The sequence below is a fragment of the Somniosus microcephalus genome, chromosome 21, assembly GCF_052327205.1.
Source record: "Somniosus microcephalus isolate GS21.2 chromosome 21, FLI_Smic_1.0, whole genome shotgun sequence".
Taxonomy (NCBI): domain Eukaryota; kingdom Metazoa; phylum Chordata; class Chondrichthyes; order Squaliformes; family Somniosidae; genus Somniosus; species Somniosus microcephalus.
The window spans coordinates 52,130,717-52,146,813 of record NC_141007.1 but is presented as its reverse complement, the minus strand read 5'-3'; the positions used below and the strand labels follow the sequence as shown (position 1 = coordinate 52,146,813).

The 16,097-nt window shown below is 44.7% G+C and overlaps 1 protein-coding gene across 7 annotated transcripts in view; it reads left to right on the top strand.

The window, feature by feature from the left end:
- sdk2b (sidekick cell adhesion molecule 2b) overlaps positions 1-16,097 on the top strand; it is a 1,061,066-nt gene that overhangs the window by 638,568 nt on the left and 406,401 nt on the right. The window lies entirely within an intron of this gene.

The window sequence follows — 16,097 nt, the reverse complement described above, 5'->3', positions numbered from 1 at the left end:
GCTCATGTTCGCTATGGACCCCTCCATTCACTCCACACTCGCAGCGACCCTAGAGTCAAAATCTGCCAGAGACTCCTGCATCTGTGCATGGAGTTCCATCACCTCTGATCTTACGGATGGACCCAGAGGCAGAGGGTCGACATGCAGCTGAGCCGAGTTGGCAGAGTCCTGCGCCCTCCGACGAGGACTCTCCACTGCTGTCCCTGTCTCCACAATCTGATACACCAGATGACAACTCTACTCTATGTCCCGAAGGTCCCACCGAGGTGTGAGTGTCTGCGCTGGTGCTGGGTGAGATTATTTCTGCTGACGCTGCGCCATCAGAGGTTGCAGATTCCTCTGAGGAGTCTGGCTGCTCAGGCTCTTCCTCCTGCACAGTGGGGACGGGGGCTCTCGATGGTCCTGTGGGGGAGTCAAAGAAAAAGTTAGAGATGTGATGCCAAGGTTACATGCACATTGCATTGTGCAGATGATCATAAGTCCAGATTATGTAGCTTCAGAATCATTATCAGCGACTCATGCAATGCCAATGAGAGAGATGGAAAACTATTCTGTCACCAGCTTGCGGGGATGCTCCTGCCTGTCCTTCCCCAATGTCCACATCTTGGTCAGCCCTGGCAATCTCCAGGACGCCTTCCTCCCAGGGGGTGAGCTGGGCTAATGAGGGCGGCCCTCCTCCTGTCCTGGCTAGCTCTCTCCTGTTGTGAGCTCTCTTTTCCTGCAATGAGGGAGACAAGTGGAGGTTGAGTGAGAATGAAGGAGTGAGTGCAGAGATTGCATAGCATAGATACTTAGAAGGAGACAAAGATGGAGTGAGGTTGCAAAACCAAGGGCCCTCCCTGTGTGTTGTCAGTTGTGTTCAAAGCATCAGAGTGAGAGGGAGTGAGAGGGCTGCATGCTGGCATAGTTCTGTGAATGTGAGCATAGAGAGAGAGGGAATGGGTAAGGGTGCATGGATGTGAGTGTCTAGTGGAATGTGTAGGAAGAGATTGCTAAAGCTGAGTGCTGGTGAGAAAAGGCAATGGGGATCAGATTGAGGGTGATGGAAACATCATACAGTACTTACTTTTCCAGTGCGAAGAAGGTCATGGAATCTTTTCCTGCACTGCAACCACATTCTTCGTGTGAGCCCCAAGCAGTTGACTTGACCTGCCACCTGTAGCCACACAGCCTTGGTCTGACTGGGAGGCCTCTTCCTCCCTGAAGAAGGGAACAGGACCTCCCTGTGGGCCCTAGCACCATCCAGTAATGCCTGCAGTGAAGCCTCATCAAATTTGGGGGTAGATCTGGCCCTCCCGCTGGCCGTTCCTCCTGCAGGCTCCTGTGCCATCTTAATGGTGAAGTTTGGGAGCCTGCAGAGGAAGTAAGGCTTGCTGTGGACCTTAAAAGTAGCAGCAATGATGACATCATATTCTGCGACTTTCTGACTGGAAATATTCAATTGCCAAGGCTTCCCACACACTGGAAATCAATTGGCCAATTGAGTTAAAATTGCATCAATCTCATAGACCCATTTAGAATCGTGTGGGAATCACTAAATTCGGGGAACCCGCCAATTCCTCGCACCTAAGATAAAATCGACCCCATTCTATCTTGAGGCTGTAAGTGTGTGGTGTTAACTCTATATCCACCATTGCTTCCATTACCGGACATAAAAGGCGCCCTCACCCTTCACTGTGCCACTTCAAATTGTGAGCACACATATGGCAATGATCTCAGACATTCACAGAACATTAATTTATTGCAGCACAAAAGATCATAAACTTAACATTGATTTCTTGCAGACCACCTAAGTGAGTACCTGTGTGACTATTTATGTGGCAGCTTTCTCTTATGCGTCCTTTTACGTCATGCTACCCCTATGGCTTCAGCAGATGTAGAGACAGCCTTACTCACTTCCGTGCTGCACCTGCTTAGACGCCTTTGGCGGTCGTCCTCTGGGTTTTGGAGCCTGTGAGGGCCCCGCCAAAGTCTGCTCCTCCTGCGACTGTGCAGGGGCAGACTCGGCCATCTCTGTTGGCAGAGGCATCTGGGGCTCTGACTGAGGGATTGGCATGGGGATGGCAGTTTGAGCGCTTGGAGAGCCCCTACTTGCATGACCCCTCCCACCATCATCCCTCTCATGGGTCACCCACACTTCTCTGCTAGCAAGTAGCTGGAGGGCACCTTGCTGCACAGCAGTCGGGCCATGAGGACCCGTGTCTGTACTGACATCCTTCATAATGGGGACGTCCATGAACCTCTGGTTTCTCTCCGCGATAGATGCCCATCTGTCCTCCATAGCTGACCATCTATTTAGAAGTGTTAGCATGTTGTTCTGAGTCTGGCGATTTATGTCCTCCATGAAGGTTGCCATACTTTCCATGGCGGCACCTACATTTGCCATTGCATGCACCACGGCATTGCTCATGTTTGAGATGGACTCCTCCATTCTCTGCACACTTGCAGTCACCGTGTTTGCAAACCCAGTCAGATCCTCCTGCACCTGGTCCTGAAGCACCAGCACCACTCTCTTTCTGGATGGCCCCCGAGGCTCAGCGTCGACATGCAGCTGAGCAAAACAAGGAGCGTCCTGCGGCTTCCTCTGAGGAGTGCACCTGGACAGTGGCGGGGGGGGGGGGCTCTTGATGGTCCTGTGGGAGAGTAAAGACATCAGTTAGACATGTGATATATAGATTGCAGACACATCCCATTGTGCACATAATGAGCATTCAATTTCTATTGACATCAGAGCCCATATGAGTCACTCTTGAATGCCAAATAAGATGGATGGAGAAGTATTCTGTCACCAGGTTGTTCTACTGAGTCCCACTCTCCATCCCCCACTTCGAGCTGTTCGACTGTTCCCGCAATGTTGAGAACGGACTCCTCAGCGCGGGCAAGCTGTGAGAACGATGGTGGTCCTCCTCCTGTTCTCACCCTCTCCCACTTATTGTGGGCTCTCTTTTCCTGTGATGAGGGAAAGAAGTGGAGTTTCAGTGAGAGTGATGGAATGAGTGTAAATAATGGATAGGATAGATGTTCAGAGGGAGACTATGATGGAGTGGGTTCTCATTACCAAGTTTCCTCTTTTGGAGTTGTTAGTTGTTGTCATTGCATAACATTGAGGGTGGGTGTGAGGGGCGCATAGTAAGATGAGGATGTGATTGTGTACATAGGGAGAGAGGGGTGGGTGATGGTGCCAGGATGTTGGGGTGAGTAAGGATGTGCAGGAGTAGGGCTGGCAATGCAGAGTGATAGGAATGTGATGACAGGCACAGCAGAATGAAGGTAAGTGAGCTTTTATACTCACCTTTCCAGAACGTAGGAGATCATTGAACCTCTTCCTGCATTGGACCCAGGTGCGACTGACCAGACACCTTGCAGTTAGCTTCTCAGGTATTTGCAGCTAGGCTGCCTTTGTCTGCTGAGGAAGATTCCTTCTTCCATCCCCCGGGAATAGTACCTCCCTGAGTCCTCTGACTCCCTCCACAAGAGCATGGAGGGAGTCATCGTTGAAGCGGGGAGCAGCCTTTGGTCTCTCTGCAGACATCGTTGACAGCACCAAGTACTCAGGAGCATAAATAACGAAGTGAGAGCTAATGGAGACATGGCCCCCTTAAATAAACCGGCTGCAAACGCGTCATCAGAGCAGCTCAGCAAACCTGCTCCTTGTGTTAAGTCCGGGTAACGTGCACGGTGGGATTAACGAGCCCAATCAACAGAAAATTGTGTCAGCAGGCCAGCTGGAGCTGGGAGCGGGACCGGAACCCGCTGACTACCAGTCCCGACAATAACCCGCCTCCAATCAGAAAATCCAGCCCATTGCCTTTTAAATCTTTCAGGAATAGGAGCCTGTTGCTTAGGGTTGTAATGAGACAAACCTGGTGCATCACTTGGACTTTAACTGGCTGGCTGTTGAATAGGTGCTAATCACAGGGAGCAGGAGAGCTGAGTCAACACTTGTAAATTGGGTGAGGCTCCTAGAGTATAAAAGTAAACAGTTCTGCAGAGCACAGAGCGGTCTGCACAGAGCAGAATTAAATGGAGTGCACTTAAATAGAGCGTTTCATTTGGGAATTTGGAAAGAGTGGGAATTCGGAGAGGAGGGGGAAGGAGTTGCTGCTTTTTGCCTTCACTACTTGTAGTGCTTTGTGTTACAGGTAGATATTTAATTTCATTACCCATAACTTAATCTAGATCAATTAAGTAGTCAAGAAACAAAACGGTAAATTGAGTTACTTAAATACAAATATATTTTAATGTAATTAAATAGAACAAGGTCATATAGGGATTGCAGTGCATGTGGTGTGCCTCAACTGCAACATGTGGGAGTTTGTAGAGAGCATTGTGATCCCGGACAACCACGTTTGCAGTAAGTTCCTGCATCTTGAGGAACTTCAGCTCAGAGTTGTTGATCTGGAGTCTGAGGTGCAGACATTGCGGGGCATCAGGAAGGGGGAGAGTTACCTGGACACTCTGATCCAGGAGACAGTCACACCCCTTAGGTTAGGTAGTGGTACAGGTCTGGTTAGTGGTCAGGGACAGGAGGGTATGACTGCAGATAAGGGGACCCCAGGTGAAATGCTGGAGGAGCCTCAACATTTGTCCGTATCCAACAGGCATGAGGTTCTGGCTGCCTGTGTGGATGAGGGAAAAGCCTGTAGGATGGATGAGCAAGCTGACCATGGCACCATGGTGCAGGAGGCCATTCAAGTGGGGGGAGTGAAAGGGAATGTCGTTGTAGTAGGGGACAGTATAGTCAGGGGGATAGATACTGTTCTCTGCAGCTGCGACCGGGAGTTCCGAAGTTTGTGTTGCCTGCCTGGTGCCAAGGTTAAAGACATCTCCTCACGGCTGGAGAAGAACTTGGAGTGGGAGGGGGAGAATCCAGTTGTCATGGTCCACATAGGAACCAATGACATAGGTAGAACTAGGAATGAGGTTCTGCTGAGAGAGTTTGAGGAGTTGGGGTCCAAATTAAAAAGCAGAAGCTCAAAGGTAATAATCTCTAGATTGTTACCTGAACCACGCGCCAATTGGCATAGGGATAAGCAGATTGGAAGTTTAAATGCGTGGCTCAAAGAGTGGTGTGGAAGGCAGAGGTTTTGCTTCATGGGGCACTGGCACAAGTACTGGGGAAAGAGGGAGCTGTTCCTTTGGGATGGGCTCCACTTAAACTGGGCTGGAACCAATGTCCTGGCAAATCGAATAACTAGGACAGGGCTTTAAACTAATGAAGGGGGGGTGGGAGGATTCAGGAAAGAGTACATTTAAAAGCAGCAAAGCTCTAGAGCAGAGCAGAGTTTTGGATAAAAATAAGCAAAGTGGTTCAGTAAGGGACAGAGAGAGTAACAAAGGTAATAGGGCATCACTGACTAAGGTGACATCAGGGAAAAATAGAAAAAAGGCAAAGCTAAAGGCACTATATCTGAATGCACGAAGCATTCGCAACAAAATAGATGAATTAATAGCAGAGATAGAGATTAATAGGTTTCATCTAATAGCCATTACGGCGACGTGGTTGCAAAGTGACCAAGGTTGGGAACTAAATATTCCAGGATACTTAACTTTTAGAAGAGGTAGACAGAATGGAAAAGGAGGAGGGGTAGCCCTGATAATAAAGGATGGGATAAAGACAGTAGAGAGAAAGGATCTTCGCTCCGAAAATCAAGAAGTCGAATAAGTTTGGGTAGAGCTAAGAAACAGCAAGGGGCAGAAAACATTGGTGGGAGTTATTTATAGGCCTCCAAACAGTAGCTGTAATGTAGGGCAGAGTATAAATCAAGATATTAGAGGTGCATTTAACAAGGGTAATACAGTGATCATGGGGGACTTTAATCTACATATAGACTGGACAAACGAGTTGGCTAAGGTAGATTGGGAAACTACATTAAAAGATATGATGGTAGACAAGCAATGGTTTGCATTTAATGAATTAATTCTTAATTTACAACAAACATACATTCCTTTAAGGCACAAAAACCCCACAGGAAAAGTGGTCCAACCGTGGCTAACAAGAGAAGTTAACGATAGTATTAGATCAAAGGAAGAGGCTTATAATGCTGCCAAAAACAGCAGTAAGCCTGAGGATTTTAGAATTTAGCAAAGGAGGACCAATAAATTGATAAAGAAAGAGAAAACAGAATATGAGAGTAAACTAGTGAGAGACATAAAAACAGACTGTAACAGCTTCTATAGGTATGTAAAGAGGAAAAGATTAGCGAAAGTAAATGTGGGTCCCTTACAGGCTGAGACAGGAGAAATTATAATGGGGAATAAGGAAATGGCAGAGAAAGTAAACAAATATTTTGTGTCTGTCTTCACGGAAGAAGACGCAAAAAAACTCCTGGAAATAGTGGAGAACCAAGGGTCTAGCGAGAATGAGGAACTGAAAGACATTAGTATTAGTAAAATAAAAAGTATTGGAGAAATTAATGGGACTGAAAGCCGATAAATCCCCTGGACCTGATGGCCTATATCCTAGGGTATTACAGAGATGTAGTGCCCTAAACAAAAGAGAAGTCACATCCTCTGATTAGCTGCACCATAAATGAAGTCATCAGCTGGAAAACTAAAGCCTTAAAATTAAACATGGGGAAGGGTCCCATCTGGTGTTAGGCATTTGATTGCACTCCAAGACAGGCCAGTTATTTGAAGAGAGCAAAACTTTTCATCACAACACAAAAGCGAAATACTGCGGGTGCTGGAAATCTGAAATAAGAACAGAAAATGCTGGAAATACTCAACAGGTCAGGCAGCATCTGTGGAGAGAGGAACAGAGTTAACGCTTCAGGTCGATGACCCTTCGTCAGAACGTTCGACCTGAAACGTTAACTCTGTTTCTCTCTCCGCAGGTGCTGCCTGACCCGCTGAGTGTTTCCAGCATTTTCTGTTTTTCTTTACATCGCAACGTTCAGTCAGCATTTGATTTCTTTTGTTGAGTTCAGGAGAGGACCGTTTTGGTTTTTGGTTTTCCAATTATTGAGCTCACACCTATTTCCCCAACCTTTGCATCAATTGTGCAATACAGGTACATTGAAATACAAATGAGCTCATTTGAGATTCCAGCACAATCCCACCATTAATTTGCAAAATAATCCGGTTGTACGTGTTTAGCATTATTCTATTATAAACAAAAAGAAAAATCAAAAGCTTTAGTTATAGTTGTTTAGTCCAACATTCTGTGAACTATACTACAGAAAAAGTGTTATTGTTGTAAAGTTTTTTCTTTCGTCATGTATATTGACAGGTTAAAGGTGATTTTTTTTTTTAATCGCGATGGTGCAGCAAGTGGGAGGACCAACACAATGAGTGGAGATAGTTTGCACCCTTAATTTCTCACACATGGTAAATTCCTGATTTCAGCCCTAGAGGATCTGCCAGTTCTACATTCAACACATCATCTGACAGCCCAGAAAAGATAAATGAAGACTCCATTTTTGAAACTGTCACAAGTAACGTTTAATGTAAAAATCACAGCAGAGTTTTATAGACCATATCAGTCATGGTAAATACTCTGCTTATTATGAATCTGGCCAGTCCCTGAGCAGTCATCGTGTCAGCCATCCAAGTGTGCATCTCATTGCTGCAGCCTTATTGACATCATCTCTTTACAAGAAAAGGAGGGGAGGACTGTATATTATACAGAGCTACAAGATTCAGAAGTTTTAAAGATACTATAGTGAGTCTTGATCTGTATTAGGGCTGGCATTTTCAGATATTCTAACTGTCACCTGAGATAGTTTTGAAACCTGTTTTTTAATCATTCTCAATGTGGGCGTCGCAGCCATTTATTGCTGATCCCTCGTTACCCTCGAGAAGGTGGTGGTGAGCCGCCTTCTTGAACCGCTGCAGTCCATGTGATGAAGGTGCTCCCACAATGCTGTTTGGTAGGGAGTTCCAGGATTTTGACCCAGTGATGCTGAAGGATCGGCGATATATGGTCCAAATCAGGGTGATCCGAGACTTGGAGAGGAACTTGAAGGTGGTGGTGTTCCCATGCACCTGCTGCCCTTGTCCTTCTCGGCGGTGGAGGTTGTGGGTTAGCTAAAAACAAAAGAGCTTTGAAACCAGCTTGACATGTGTGCAGGCTTCCAGTGAAACCAACTAAAGAACATGTGCAATAAAGCTCATACCTGTTTCCCACTAGAAAGTATATTACTGGGGGAAGGTGCTCTGATTTAAGCTGCAATCTGAAGAGACTAAACCAAACCATTTTCAGTTCCATTTTTACCTGGTAGGGTAAGCAGATAACCACTTTCTAAGAACCTGCCAGTATTGGTCTTCCATGAGGTATGTGAAAACTTAGCATCTGATTTCCCTTCCCTCCTGAAGACAAAGTGCCAAAATCTGGATTGTGTTTATTCCCCAATACCACAGCTGGGAAACAACGACAAAAGCAAACTTGCCACTGATGGTAATACATATTAGAGCACCAACGTGCTACTTCACTATTGTGTCCCTCGCAAGATAACTTTCTCGCTAAATGCAACGGCGGGGCGACAACCAACTAGTAGTCCTTTGCTGCTCTGGAGGATAAGCAGCATTCAGGTCTTTCTTTCATTCTCCCTCTCCTTTCTCTCTTTCTCTCTCTCAGATGTCCTGGGAAGGAGTCTCACATCCACTTTCCCCCTCTTCCTGAGCATGCAGCCAAACTGAGTTGAGAATTTGTTATTCTGGTGCACTGTTTTACTGTCTGGGCTTTATTTTTTCTTATTATTTTAATAACTTTTTTAAAAATCCAACCATTATTCTGGCTTAGATATTAGCTTTTTGGTTTAATTTGCAACTGAATTTTTATATATATATATATATAGTTTTTTTTTTAAAGATTCTGTGATCTAATGTTAGCTTTGTGTTTGTGTTCTCTAAAATTCTAGTTGGGTTTGTGAGTGTCCAACATTTTGCTCTGGGTTGAGTTGCATCCATGCTGCCTGCTAGTCTAATGATGACTATGTCCTTTGATGGTCTGTAGGCAAGACCACACTTGTGCTGCCTGCTTCTCTGTGATTTTTTTTCATACCAGTCTGCCAATATTGGGCTTGGGGTTTGGCTTTGTTAGCTTTTTTTTTAAAGTCTCTGAAGTGGAAACCGAAACAAACTCAAACACCTATCCCTAGAAATTATATTGTGTTCTAAGGGAATCAGTTAGAGAGGTGCTTTCACATTACAGATGGAAGGACAGCGGCAGCTTTGAATTAAATCATTCATTTTGAGCCAGCTAACTCAACTAACTAAGTCAGCCAGTAAAGGTCAGCTCCTAGTCTTCACTCCAAATGCAATGTTCAAGTGTCCAAAAGGCAAGACTGGTTGCCATAAGCACTGACTTAATGTTTCAGCACCATCTTGTGTCTGCATGTGGATTTGCATCATCAAAACTGTACAAAATATTTCTCAAGTATGGCTGTTGTGTTACTCAGGCGTGGCCTCAAAGACAATATTTTACAATGTATTTTCTGTTTGGACACAAATATGATTAATCGAAAGACACGTTTGATTCTGCAGGTTGTATTATAAATTTCTAGTTCCATTTTAACAATGTTAGATAGTAGCGGTATTAAATAAGCAATTTAAAAAAGTAAAACAATGCGCAGAATGCTAATTTATCTCAATTAATCTCATTATGCTCAGAGGAAAGGGGATAAACTTGAATTTCATTTGTAATGCATTTTGACCTCTTGATCGACGACACAAAATTGGAGTTCCATCAGCTGCAGAACCTCTCTAAGTACTGGTGCACAAAATAATTTTCTCAGAAGGTATGGTGTAACATTTTTAGCCAAAGTAAATATCTAGGGAGCAAGTACAGAAATTCTGTACTGTTTGCATTCTGGCAACTTTTTACAGAAAAGGACGTGCATGTCACAAGGTAAGGAAGACCCACCATTGCAGGGAGCTTATGTAGAGAACCGAGTGAAGATTGATTTCTCCTGATCCCACAGAGCACATTGGCAGTGGAGATGCTTCACTCCTGGTAAAATATGTTGGTTTTCTTCATCCTCTGTAAGCAGATCTTTTTCTCCCACATTGTGTTTATTTCCTTTGCATTTGCACAGCAATTCCTTCCAACCACACTGAGCAATAGTCATTTACAATGTGAATGAGTGCGAATTCAGGTGTCCAACTTATATAACTCTGTTACCTGAGTATCACTGGATGCATGGTCATTGTAAAAATATTTAAACTGCATATTGTTCAGGTAATGGAGTGTGGTATTTGTGTCCCAGTTCACTGCTCCGCAGAGTACAAAGGTGTAGGTTTACTCCTGTGATTCTCCATACAAGGTGTTGCCAGTCTTCACTATGCCATTCATTTCAGACACCAAGCAGAAGCCAGGTGATTCCCTGGAAGGGGTGGATAATAAGTGGGTATGTTTGGACAGCTCTCATACACCTGATGTCAGAACAGCAGGGGCAGATTACTGAAAACAAATCCCCCACCGGTGCACCGATGAATGCCACATAGCAAAGGCAGGAGGGAAATAGAAACATAGAACATAGGAGCAGGAGTAGGCCATTCGGCCCCTCGAGCCTGCTCCGCCATTCAATGCGATCATGGCTGATCATCCAAATTCAGTACCCGGTCCCTGCCTTCTCCCCATATCTCTTGATCCCTTTAACCTTAAGAAATATATCCAACTCCTTCTTGAATATATTTAATGAATTGGCCTCAACTGCCTTGTGTGGTAGAGAATTCCACAGGTTCACCACTCTCTGGGTGAAGAAATTCCTCCTCATCTCAGTCCTAAATGGCTTACCCCTTATCCTTAGACTGTGACCCCTGGTTCTGGACTCCCCCGCCATCGGGAACATCCTTCCTGCATCTAGTCTGTCTAGTCCTGTTAGAATTTTATAAGTTTCAATGAGATCCCCTCTCATTCTTCTAAACTCTAGCGAATGTAAGCCTAATCGACCCAATCTCTCCTCATATGTCATTCCTGCCATCCCAGGTATCAGTCTGGTGAATCTTCGCTGCACTCCCTCCATGGCAAGAACATCCTTCCTCAGATAAGGCAACCAAAACTGCACACAATACTCAAGGTGTGGTCTCACCCAGGCCCTGTACAACTGCAGCAAGACATCCTTGTTCCTGTACTCGAATCCTCTCGCTATATATATGATATATATGATGATGGCAGAGAAACAACTTTAAAATTGCACAGTAAAGTTTATTCTAAAATGAAAAATGATTTTGTGCTGCTGGGCCTTATATTGACTACATTTGCTAAAAAGTCTGTATATAGATGCTATGGAGGAGAAATAATTATTAATCTCATGATTATAAATGTGTTGCAGTGGAATTATTGGGCCAGAAATTGGTGAACGGGGCTTGCAGCCCCGTTTCTGCACTTACCCCGCGCTACTGCCGATCAGCTCCAGGGACGCCTGGAATTGGTGTTTCCAGAAGAAGAATCCCGGGCAGCGTATGACGTCACGCCGCCCAGGAGTGCAGCCAGCGCGAAGCCAGGAGCGTGCAGTGCAAGTGAGACACGCCCCTTGAGGTCTCAGTTTCACTGGACACGCCCCCAATGTTTCTGTCAAGCTGCTAAGCATTTTTACATGCAAAGCAGCAGTTTAAATAGGTTTTTGGAAGTTTTTTGAAGATTTTGGTAACTTTTATAAACTTTTTTAAATGTTTACATTATTTTGAGTAATCTGAAGTAGTTTTAAACAGAATTAAAGCAATTTAAAGACTTTTAAAAGCCCTAAAAGAATTTTTTTAATTCCATTTATTTATTTAGCAATTTCGTCGTCATACGTGTCTTCACACTGTTCCCTTTGGGGAACTGTATGAAGTGGTGGAAGGATTTATGGCCATGATTAACGCTCATTCCGTGACCGTAACCATCTTTGAACCAGGCATTAGGGCGGTTAGTCCTATGGCGGGAGGGTTTTACGGGCTCCCACAAGCTATACAAGGAGGGGGGGCCACCCACACCCACGGACGCAAATATCCCACTGGATGTCAACCCAGAATTTAGAGCCGGAGCTCCGACTCCACTTGCCGGGACTGTCTGGAGCGGGGTTCGAAACCCTACCCAGATCTGGCCCAGCGGCGGGGATCCTACCGCTATGACAAAGGCCTAATCCGATTAGCAACGTGAAATGGCAGCATAGGGCTCCAGTCACGGGGAGGGAAAAGGCACAGGAAACATATGGGTGTCACCTTTTGTGCGGAGTGGGCCTTTTGCGTAGCAGTAAGCATCCCCGCCGCTGGGCCAGAAGGAGTAGGGTTTTGAACCCCACTCCAGACAGTCCCGGCAAGTGGAGTCGGAGTTCCAACTTTAAATTCTGGGTGGACATCCAGCGGGATACTTGCGTCCGTGGGTGTTGGTGGCCCCCCCCCCCTCAGATGGGTTGTGTGAGCCCGTAAAACCCTCCCGCCATAGGACTAACCACCCTAATGGCTGGTTCAAAGATGGTTACGGTCACGGAATGAGCGTTAATCACGGCCATAAATCCTTCCACCACTTCATACAGTTCCCCAAAGGGAACAGTGTGAGGATACGTACGATGATGACCTCTTGCGCAATGCACCTCCTTGGACCCTCAGTCGCAGATGCGAGGGGGCAAGTCGTGCAATTGTTAAATTTTTCATTTTATTGACATGTAAAATGTTGGCCTAGTAATTCCCTTCCAACTGCGCAAGTACGGTCAGGGTACTTACGCATCTGGCCGGATGAAATGCCGGTTTTCAGCATGCACAGTGCTTTTGGGGAAAACCGGCATTTCCTGTCCTCTGAACGAAGGGGTTCAGAGGCAGAACGCGTGCGACTGCACAGGCAGCGCGTGCGCAGTATAATTCGCCGCTTTCATTACTGCTTTCAGTGAGGTCAAGTCCTTACAACTTACACATGAAAAAAGCATGGGTACAGTTGCTCCAGAGGCTGCGGAGGAAGATATTTCTTATCGTGGAGCTTCTGAAAGTATGTATGTCTGTATATATTCCTTTGCATGTTATGTATATATTCCTTTACTTATGTGTATGAATGTATTATTTAATTATGACTTTCAGAGAAAGTAACTTATTGGAAAATCATAATTAAAAACATACATTCATACACATTAGTAAAGGAATATAAAACATACATACATATACGTAAAGGAATATATGTGGACATACATACATAACTCATTCTCACATTCCATTCACACAGCCACAATTGCTCCTTCTACCTACCGTTCTGAAAACCCTTTTAAAAAAAAAAAAATTTTTAACTTTAAAACTTACTTAAAATTTCTTAAAATAACTTCCCTCCCTTTCCCAAACAAAAATATTGCATTTCAGAAGCTCCACGATAAAATGTTTCTTCCTCCGCAGCCAATGAACCACTTTACACTTGCTTTTTTCAAGTGTAACTTCTGAGGACTTACCCTCACGGATTTCATGAATGAAATCTACGAAGTTCACTGCGCAAGCGCTGCCTGTGCAGTCGCATGCGCTCGAGGTCTGGAAATGCCGGCGTTCCCCGCATGCGCTGTTCATGCTGAACGCCGGCATTTCCAACGGCCAGATGCGTGAGTACCCCGAGCGCACTCACGCCTTTGGCCGCGAATTTCTGGCCCAATGTATGCTGCTTGTGCATCATCGTGGGACTAGCAACCTTTTACATAATTAACCATGTTGTACAGTTAAATGGTGACTGTGTAGATGAATGAGAAATGGATTCCCAATGCAGACCTGTTTAGAAATCATGCAATCCCTGCTCACCTATTTATAATGGGCCGGATTTTCCGACCCCACGGGTGTGTACGTGCCAGTAGGGGCCGCGTACATGCCGGTTTCCGGCATGCGAAGGCATTCTCTTGACAGATCATCCGCCTGCCCGGGAAAAGGGCGGGTGGAGAGTTGCGCTTTTTGCACCGCTTCCATCCGCTGAAAGGCCACAGAATTTTAATTAATTTTAATTATGTATTTTTTAAAAATGTATTTAATGTTTTAGTGTGTTTTTAAATGTGATCCCCACTCATACTTTTGACAGTTCTGTGCATAGAGACCTGTCAAAAGTGTGAAGAGAGATTCCCTTCTTCCATTGGTTGAGCTGGCCCACGTGATCCCAGGGGCGCTTGCGAACCACATGCGCCCCTGGGATACGTGCGCCTCTGCGCATTTCCAACAGGAGAGGCCCTGGATCACAAGCCTCGGGATCTACGGAACCAGCAGGCAGGTTCGTAGATTATTTTTTCCCGATCGGAGGCATCCGCCCGCAGGAAGCTTTCGATCGGGAAATTCAGGGCCATTAAAAACATCAACAGTGAGAATGAGGTGTGCTTTCCCTTTTTATTCTACAGAAAAGAACCTGGCATTGCGAGTCAATGGTGTGGTATGGTTGAAGATTCATAAATACAGTTCACTGCACTATAGGGACAATGTGAATCTTCCCTCCAGTGCAAGTTTTCAATGATTTCTGTTTTTAGAAGAACATGAGCTAAAGTGCACTTCAGTTTACTCTGTGTCGCTTTTTAGATGTGTTAAAGCCTGTGCGACTTATCACATTATATAATACATCGCAAATACAAACCTTGCAGTATATCAACTATTCCATTCCAATGTTCCTGTTCATTAGCGTCACATGTTGTAGCACTGAAAAGCAAAGGTCTAACAGATTGCACTGCTGTACACACAAACAGTGGTATTGCTATACAACCAAAAACATCATTGTGTTGTGTAAATAACTAGCAATAAATTGTACCTTAATTTTCCCTCTACTATTTCATAAAATAACTCTGTGATTTTTTTTCTGAGGGCAGAGTACCTGTGACTGATTAAATGTGATGTTTTTGGGTCTTGCTGCTTTGTCCCCATGTAATGCCAGATGATAGCCATAGTGCTTCAAATCTCTCTGGCTGAAGGGGATAATGGTGTCTGCATCGATTTTTATCACTGGCGTCTCTTGGTCTTTAAGGCCCTTTCACTGGTGGTTGGATGGAGACTTGAAAAATTTCCATATATTCCGATGTAGAAAACTGGCAAAATACAACCCTGAATATAGATCTTCTGCCCAGCAAAGACAGCAAGTTACAGTGAAGCTCATCATAACTTAAGTTGCACTTAACTGACATTCTATTGCAGGGAAAAATCCTAAATTACACAAAAAATGCAGTTTGTAGCAGTGGCGCATTTAGGAATAGCTGAAGGGGGGATGTGACCCTCAAAAAAACTTTAGTTTTTCTTCACATTTTGTTTGGCACATTTTCTGTTATTTTGGAGCCCACTGTAATTCTGGCTGTCAGGCCAAAAATAATTTATCCTGGAAGGATTAAAGATATTTTACATATGAAAATAAAAGCAGTTGGGGGCATTTCAACTTTGCACGGTCTAATTCCTTTACAGGAGATTCAGCAAGAGTGTTCGATTTCAAGGGTGTGAGACGGACTGATAATGTGGTGATTTGGGATCGTGCTGAGTTTGGAAGGAGAATGATCAAGTGAATCCAAGTGAAGTATATTCAGTAGTAATGGTGAAAAGCTAATAGGGAATTCTAATCAACATATCATGAACTGTTCTTGAGTAAAAGTATGCTAAAGAATGGCATACCTTCCAAGCCTATAAATCAGTGGTACCAGCCCCCCACTTTGACACCAGTCTGCGGAGTTAGACTGCCTACTCACACCACTCTGCAGTCAGGGAAAATAGAGCTCTGTGCCTTTTCACTGACCTCCAACTGCTGGGAAAACTTCTATTGCTGCACAAGAGCTTAAGGAAAGCTGATTTTTTTTTGACACGAGGAATAGTAAAGGTGGTCGAGCAAGCCAGCTTGATTCTTGTAAAACTTTAAAGTTTCCAACGATGGCTACTCGCTGATTGCAGTTTGCTACGCTGGCACAGTGAGACTACCTTCTTTTACTTGGCTGCATTTCTACTGTTCATCCTGCATCTCTGACGTAAAACCCACTTTCCAGAGACATCAGAGTTGCAATGTAATGTCACCAAGAGTGAACTTTCTCTTTAAGCTTATCGTCTACATTGAAAGTGACCAAAATAAGCCCACTGAGGTGAATTGAGTTCTAATGACACTGCAGATTGACATTCGAACTGCGACCTTCTGAAAGGGGATCTCAGCAATCTACCACCACAGCATCTGGCTCCCTCTCCTCAGGCATTTCGGAGCTATT